The sequence below is a fragment of the Myotis daubentonii genome, chromosome 1 (genome assembly GCF_963259705.1).
Source record: "Myotis daubentonii chromosome 1, mMyoDau2.1, whole genome shotgun sequence".
NCBI lineage: Eukaryota > Metazoa > Chordata > Mammalia > Chiroptera > Vespertilionidae > Myotis > Myotis daubentonii.
In genome coordinates this window covers 148,995,650-149,002,919 of record NC_081840.1, presented here as the reverse complement: position 1 = coordinate 149,002,919, position 7,270 = coordinate 148,995,650, and the positions used below count along the sequence as shown (strand labels likewise).

Sequence of the window (7,270 nt, the reverse complement as noted above, 5' to 3'; positions counted from 1 at the left end):
GTGAGGGCTGGTTTAGGACCCCATCTTCCGTACTGTCTGCCACTTCTCAGCTTCCTGCTGCTGGGACCGAAAGGCCTCTCTTTAGGCCTATTCAGATTTTTTTGTATCCTTTGTACCACTCAGGGTGTAGTCTGCGTGTGGCTACACTGGTTGCCTGGAGACTGTAGGGAGGAGCTCTCTCTTCAGGAGAAAATGGCTGCCTAGTTTTGGCAAGTCAGGTATGACTCAGCGCCAGACTTGCAGCCCCCTCTCCCTGACCCTTGCCTCATCCACACATTTCTGGTAGGAAACCAGAGCTTTGGATATGAACTGGCAGGTTGCATATATGTGGGCCATGTGATCACCTTCTTCTCACTGACAAGGAGTCTACACAGGGGAACTGTTCTTTGCACAGAAGCAGAATGGGTTCCAGAGGTTATATCACAGTGTCCTGCTCAGTGGCCTCTCTCTCTCTTTGAATGTATGTGTGTGTATGTGTGTGTATGTATATATATATCCTATATAATAAAACCTAATATGCAAATTGACTGAACCATGGAATGTCTGGTTGTTATGAACTGACCACCAGGGGGCAGACGCTCAATGCAGGAGCTGCCCCCTGGTGGTCAGTGCACTCCCACAGGGGGAGTGCCGCTCAGCCAGAAGCTGGGCTCACGGCTGGCGAGTGCAGCGGCGGTGGCAGGAGCCTCGGTGGCAGCACTAAGGAGCAGAGAGCCAAGTGGTAGGGAGCAGCAAGGAGGTGGGCAGTAGGAGAGAGGGGTTCTGGACTGCGAGAGGGATATCTGCCTGCTGGCTTAGGCCCACTCCCTGTGGGCCTAAGCCAGCAGATGGACATCCCCTGAGGGGTCCCAGACTGTGAGAGGGCACAGGCCAGGCTGAGGGACCCCCCCCCCCCACCTCCAGTGCATGAATTTCGTGCACCAGGCCTCTAATATATATATATATATATGCACACATATATTTTTTCTGAGTCCATTTGAAAATCATTTGAGATAATTGTGGAATACTACTCAATAATAAAAAGTAACTATTGATACAACATCAAATGAATCTCATAATAATTATGCAGAGTGAAGGAAGCCAGACAAAAAAAGAGTATATACAGCATGTTTCAGTTTACATAAAACTACAGAAAATGTAAGCCAACTAGTAGTGACAGAAAGCAGACCTGTTGTTGTCTGGGGGATGGGATGGGAGACTGAGAGGAGCAAAAGAGGCGGACACATACACACAACTTTTGGGGGTGATGAATATGTTTATTATTTTAATTGTGGTGTTAATTAATGAGTATGCATAGATAAAATTTTACCAAACTGCATTTTATTTCACTCATTTATTCCCCTCCCAAATCAATATGTGGATTTTATTGCATCTTTAAATATTGCAAATAAGTGTGACGAATCATTCGGCATCTTGTAGTTTCTATAGTTGGACAACTTGGGTCTTATTCATCAGCCTGCTGAACTGTTATTTTTTCAGGAACATCGATACCATCCAAAATTTTTCTGATATTCTTGTTTGTAACTGTTGTGGCTTGCTGAATCAAAGCAGCTGAATTTGATACAAGTTCAATGTCATTTCTTTCAAGAATCAACTCATCTTTTTGAGCTTGAGATACTGAAAACAACACCTGTTTTAATTTGAATTCTGCGGATGTATTTTTCGCTCAAGAAATTTCTGATTTCAACAAAAGAACCATTCTGTTGAGTAACAATGTTGACAGGAAAGTGAGCATACACAGACCTCACCTTGTGAAAAGCCCAGTGTAACACCCTTGATCATGTTCTGTGCATGACTGCAGACAGTGTGAACCATGGCCAGTTCCTTTCTATTCCCCACCATTTGTCAACCCCAAACCTCTTCTTTTTCTTTCCAAGGAAACTGAGTTCTACATTGATGTGGTTGGAGTCCCTCCACGGAGTGCCTCTGGGGCCCTTCACAGTAACTGTGCTTCCCTTTAGAGCAGTGATGGCGAACCTTTTGAGCTCAGCGTGCCAGCATTTTGAAAAACCCTAACTTAATTCTGGTGCTGTGTCACATATAGAAATTTTTTGATATTTTCAACCATAGTAAAACAAAGACTTATATTTTTGATATTTATTTTATATATTTAAATGCCATTTAACAAAGAAAAATCAACCAAAAAAATGAGTTCGCATGTCACCTCTGACACGTGTGTCATAGATTCACCATCACTGCTTTAGAGTGCTGTCCACGTTTTCTGGGATGTCCATAGTCCAATTGCTGACAATGGTCTTCATCCTTGCAGTAGATGCAGCAAAGAGCCAAACTGTATTTTTAAAATATGATAGTTTATTGCATGTCAATTGTACTCCAATAAAACTGTTAAAAACTTTCCAAGTAGTACTTTTTAAGTATAAGTAGTTTATTGTACATCAATTATATCTCAATAACACTGTTAAAAGAGAGATGAAAGAAAACTGAAAAATACTTTTAAATAATAAGCAAAGGGCTTATTCCTTTAATAGAAAATCTTCCTCAAGTCAATAAGGAAAAGATCAAAAACACAACTGAAAAGTGAATAATGAGTATGAGCAAATCATAAAATATATCCTAATATATAAAAAGCCAGGGTCCATCACAACTGAAACAACTGGACTGACAATCAAACAGCAGGCTGCGTGGGGAGACCAGGCCGGCAGGGAGGTTAGTGAGGGAAGACCAAACGACTGAACAGCAGGCTGCGTGGGGATCGGGACTAAACCGGCAGTTGGATGTCCCCTGAGGGGTCCCGGATTGGAGAGGGTGCAGGCTAGGCTGAGGAGACCTCCCCATCCCCATGCACGATTTTCGTGCACTGGGCCTCTAGTATGTATATAATTGCCTCTAAGAAAAGATACTCAACATTACTCATAAAAAGAAACATTCAAATGAAAGCACCACTAATACTATTTTCGACTCTTTAATGGGCAAATGACTCCACATTTCATAAAACACTATATTGGCATGAGTTTGGGGAAATAGGTAGTTTCCCCCATAGATGGCAAATGTGTGGACTGGTGCAACAGCTAGGAAAGATACTTTAACTATATGCATGTGATTGCTATATCCTTTTACATAGCAATTCTACTTCTTGGAAGTTTTTCCTACAGACCTACTTATGTAAGTGCAAAATGACCTATGTTCAATGTTATTCACTGAAGTTTTATTTGTAGCAGTTAAATACTAGCAACAATCTAAATGCCTTTCTTTAGGAGATTAGTGAAATTGGTAAAACAGAATGAGAAAGTTCCTTATAAGCAGGAATGAAATAAATTAAACTAAAATAAAAAAAGCAAGGTGCAGAGCAGTATGTATCAAATACTACTCTATGGATTAAAATAAATCTACAAATGCTCCTAGCTGGTTTGGCTCAGTGAGTAGAGCGTCAGCCTGTGGACTGAAAGGTCCCGGGTTCAATTCCAGTCAAGGGCACATACCCTGGTTGCCAGCGCAATCCCCAGTAAGGGGTGTGCAGGAGGCAGCCGATCAATGATTCTCTCTCATCATTGATGTTTCTCTCTCTCTCTCTCCCCTCATTCTTCCTCTCTGAAATAAATAAAAATACATTAAAAAAAAAATAAAACAAAGCCTCTTCAGAGGCATGTTCACTACTCAGAAGTGAAGAAGAACCTAAAGACATGAGTGAGGCAGAGGAGAGGTAGTTGATGGTCTCCAAATCCTTGGTTATGGGATATATTTTTTTTAAATTAAATCTTTATTGTTCAGATTATTACAGTTGTTCCTCTTTTTCCCCCCATAGCTCCCCTCCACCCAGTTCCCACCCCACCCTCTGCCTTACCACACCTCCACTGTCCTCATCCATAGGTGCACGATTTTTGTCCAGTCTCTTCCTGCACCCCCACACTCCTTCCCCCCCCCTGAGAATAGTCAGTCCACTCCCTTTCTATGCCCCTGATTCCATTATATTCACCAGTTCATTCTGTTCATCAGATTATTTATTCACTTGATTTTTAGATTCACTTGTTGATAGATGTGTATTTGTTGTTCATAATTTGTATCTTTACCTTTTTCTTCTTCTTCCTCTTCTTAAAGGATACCTTTCAGCATTTCATATAATACTGGTTTGGTGGTGATGAACTCCTTTAGCTTTTTCTTATCTGTGAAGCTCTTTATCTGACCTTCAATTCTGAATGATAGCTTTGCTGGATAAAGTAGTCTTGGTTGTAGGTTCTTGGTATTCATCACTTTAAATATTTCTTGCCACTCCCTTCTGGCCTGCAAAGTTTCTGTTGAGAAATCAGCTGACAGTCATATGGGTACTTCCTTGTAGGTAACTGACTGTTTTTCTCTTGCTGCTTTTAAGATTCTCTCTTTGTCCTTTGCTCTTGGCATTTCAATTATGATGTGTCTTGGTGTGGTCTTCTTTGGATTCCTTTTGTTTGGGGTTCTCTGCACTTCCTGGACTTGTAAGTCTATTTCTTTCACCAGGTAGGGGAAGTTTTCTGTCATTATTTCTTCAAATAGGTTTTCAATATCTTGCTCTCTCTCTTCTTCTGGCACCCCTATAATTCGGATGTTGGTACATTTGAAGTTGTCCCAGAGGCTCCTTACACTATCTGCATATTTTTGGATTCTTTTTTCTTTTTGTTTTCCCGTTTGGGTGTTTTTTGCTTCTTCGTATTTCAAATCTTTGACTTGATCTTTATGATCCTCTAGTCTGCTGTTGGGAGTCTGTATAATATTCTTTATTTCAGTCAGTGTATGCTTAATTTCTAGTTGGTCCTTTTTCATACCCTTGAGGGTCTCACTAGATTTCTTGAGGGTCTCACTAAGTTTATCGGCGGTTTCTAGAGAATTCTTGAAAACCCTTATAACTGTGGTTTTGAACTCTATATCCAGTAGTTTGCTTTCCTCCATTTCTGTCATTTGTGACCTGTTTCTTTGTCTCTGAATTTTTTATGTTTCCCTGTGTTGATAGAGTGGCTTTCTGTGCTAGGTGTCCTATAGGGCCCAGTGGCTCAGCCTCCCCAATTACCTGAGGTAGACACTCTTGGTGCACCCCCTTTGTGTGTTTTGTGCACAGTCTTGTTGTAGTGAAGCCTTGATTGTTGTAGGTATCACTGGGAGGAATTGACCTCCAGGCCAATTGGCTGTGAGAATCAGCTGTGTCTGCAGTGGGAGAACTTCTGTGCTGGAGACACCCTTCTGGGGCAAGACTTGCTTCAGTGGGGCTTTGGTGCTTACTGAGTCTGGCCCCCCTGAGTGTGTCCCTTATGGATCTGAGGAGTTGTAATCTGGATGGTCCTACTCTGACCACTGGGTACACTGGCTCTTGGATCTCTAAGGAGGTGCTAATTTAGCCTCTGCCTGAGGCTACCCAGCAGGAGCTCAGCTGTGAAGCAATGCAAGCTGCTGTGGGGCCTTGGGCCTTCTTTTGGATGTTCTGGGTCTCTCTGACCCAGCTGCAGTTTGTTAGGTAATTTTCAGATTGCAAAGGGCCAGGCCTTTCATATGCAAAAGCCTCTTCGCACAGCTTGGGCGGGGAGGGGTCTCTGGGGATCAACAGGGCGGAGCAAGCAGCTATGGCTGCTCCTCAGTCCTACCCTAAGAGGCCCCACTTCTCAGTGTCCCAGTAATCGCTGCAAGTACCTCTGAGAGAAAGCCGCCCTCGAGTTCTGACCAATGCCAGACAGTCCAGTTTCTCCTGTATGAGTCTGGGTCCCCAGAGACTTGCCCAGAACTGGAGTTCAGAGCAGTCGGGAGCTTGAGACTCCCTCCTGATTGAAAAAGACAACCGTGTCCTCAGTTTCTAGCCCATTCCACGTGCGCCGCATCCTCAGCTGCCAGCCCTTTCCACATGCGCCTCTGTACCTCTGCACTTTACTTCTGCACCTCCTCTGAGTCTCAGCGTGCTTTTCTCTTTCCTTCTAGTTGTAGAATTTCCACTCAGCCAGCCTTCCTGTGGTTCTGGATGATGTTTGTTTTGTCTTTCAGTTGTATTTTTGAAGTGGTTGTGCGAGGCAGCAATTTCTGGTGTTTACCTATGCCGCCATCTTGGTTTCTCTCTGGTTATGGGATATTTTACTCATCCAGGTGCACTCAGCTTTGGCTGCCGGAGTGGTTTGTAGTGTGTGCCTGGACTGGGGCCTCTGTGTATGCTTTGGGATGATCCCAAAAGCTCAGTCAGAGAGACAGAGAATGGAGCTGAAGCAATCAACTTAGGAGAGTGGGGGATACAAAATGCTTCTTGTAGTTGACTTAAAAAGATGGGAAAGGCACCTAGTCAGTGTAGCTCAGTGGTTGAGTGTCGACCTATATAAATCAGGAGGTCATGGTTTGACTCCTGGTCAGGGCACATGCCCGGGTTGCGGGCTAGATCCCCAGTAGGAGGAGTGTAGAAGGCAGCTGATCGATGATTTTCTCTCATCGTTGATGTTTCTATCTCTCTCTCCTTCCTTCCTCTCTGAAATGAATCTTTTATATACATATACATATACATATACATATACATATACATATACATATACATATACATATACATATACACATTATGATGGGAAAGGAAAAGTGGCTGCCCAGGGTTCTCGTGTTGCTGTCTCGGCCTACAAGCAAATTCATAGTAGAAACCCTGAGTTGCTCAAACAATAGGAATAATGTGGCCAGCCCAATGTGGTGGTCAAATGAAGAAACTGAGCTAATGACCCATGGGAAAATGCTGGGACTGGCTGTACATTTAATCCAAGATGCTCCAGGTACTCAGATTGCACCAGGCTCTCAAACTCTCCTAGGGATTGGGACCAGCTATCTAACCAGCAAAGTCACCAACCACCTAAAGCTTTACTAGGTAGAGTTTTGTATGATGATGGTCCTACCACCACAAATGTTTGAAACCATTAAATTTTAATGACAATGACTGAGGTCCCCACTCCCTTCAAAAAAGCCTTCTGATTATTGATACAAACGAACCCCTCTGGGACTGCCGAAGTCTTAGCTCATAAGCAAATCGTTTTGTTTTACTGTTCTCCCCCCACTCCTCCTCCCCTGTCCTCATTCTCCCCCCCACCCCCCCGCATTTAAAAAAGAAGTTTACTTTAAATGCAACATTTTTGGGAGTTTTGCAATAGAAAAAATATCTCATATTTTCAGGTTACATAGTTCATAATATTTCTAGATATTGAAGTTCTCATTACTTTTTAAATTTATCTTTATTGTTGAAAATATTACATCTGCCCTCTTCTTTTCACCCATTGACCCCTTCTACCCCATTCCTGCTCCCTCCACCCAGTTCTCATTATTTCCTCACATC

The 7,270-nt window shown here is 42.9% G+C and overlaps 2 pseudogenes; one reads left to right on the top strand and one right to left on the bottom strand.

The window, feature by feature from the left end:
- Window positions 1-1,395: 1,395 nt before the first annotated feature.
- LOC132226939 (large ribosomal subunit protein uL6-like) lies at window positions 1,396-2,261 on the bottom strand (annotated as a pseudogene).
- Window positions 2,262-6,032: 3,771 nt separating this feature from the next.
- LOC132226932 (peptidyl-tRNA hydrolase 2, mitochondrial-like) lies at window positions 6,033-6,808 on the top strand (annotated as a pseudogene).
- Window positions 6,809-7,270: the final 462 nt, after the last annotated feature.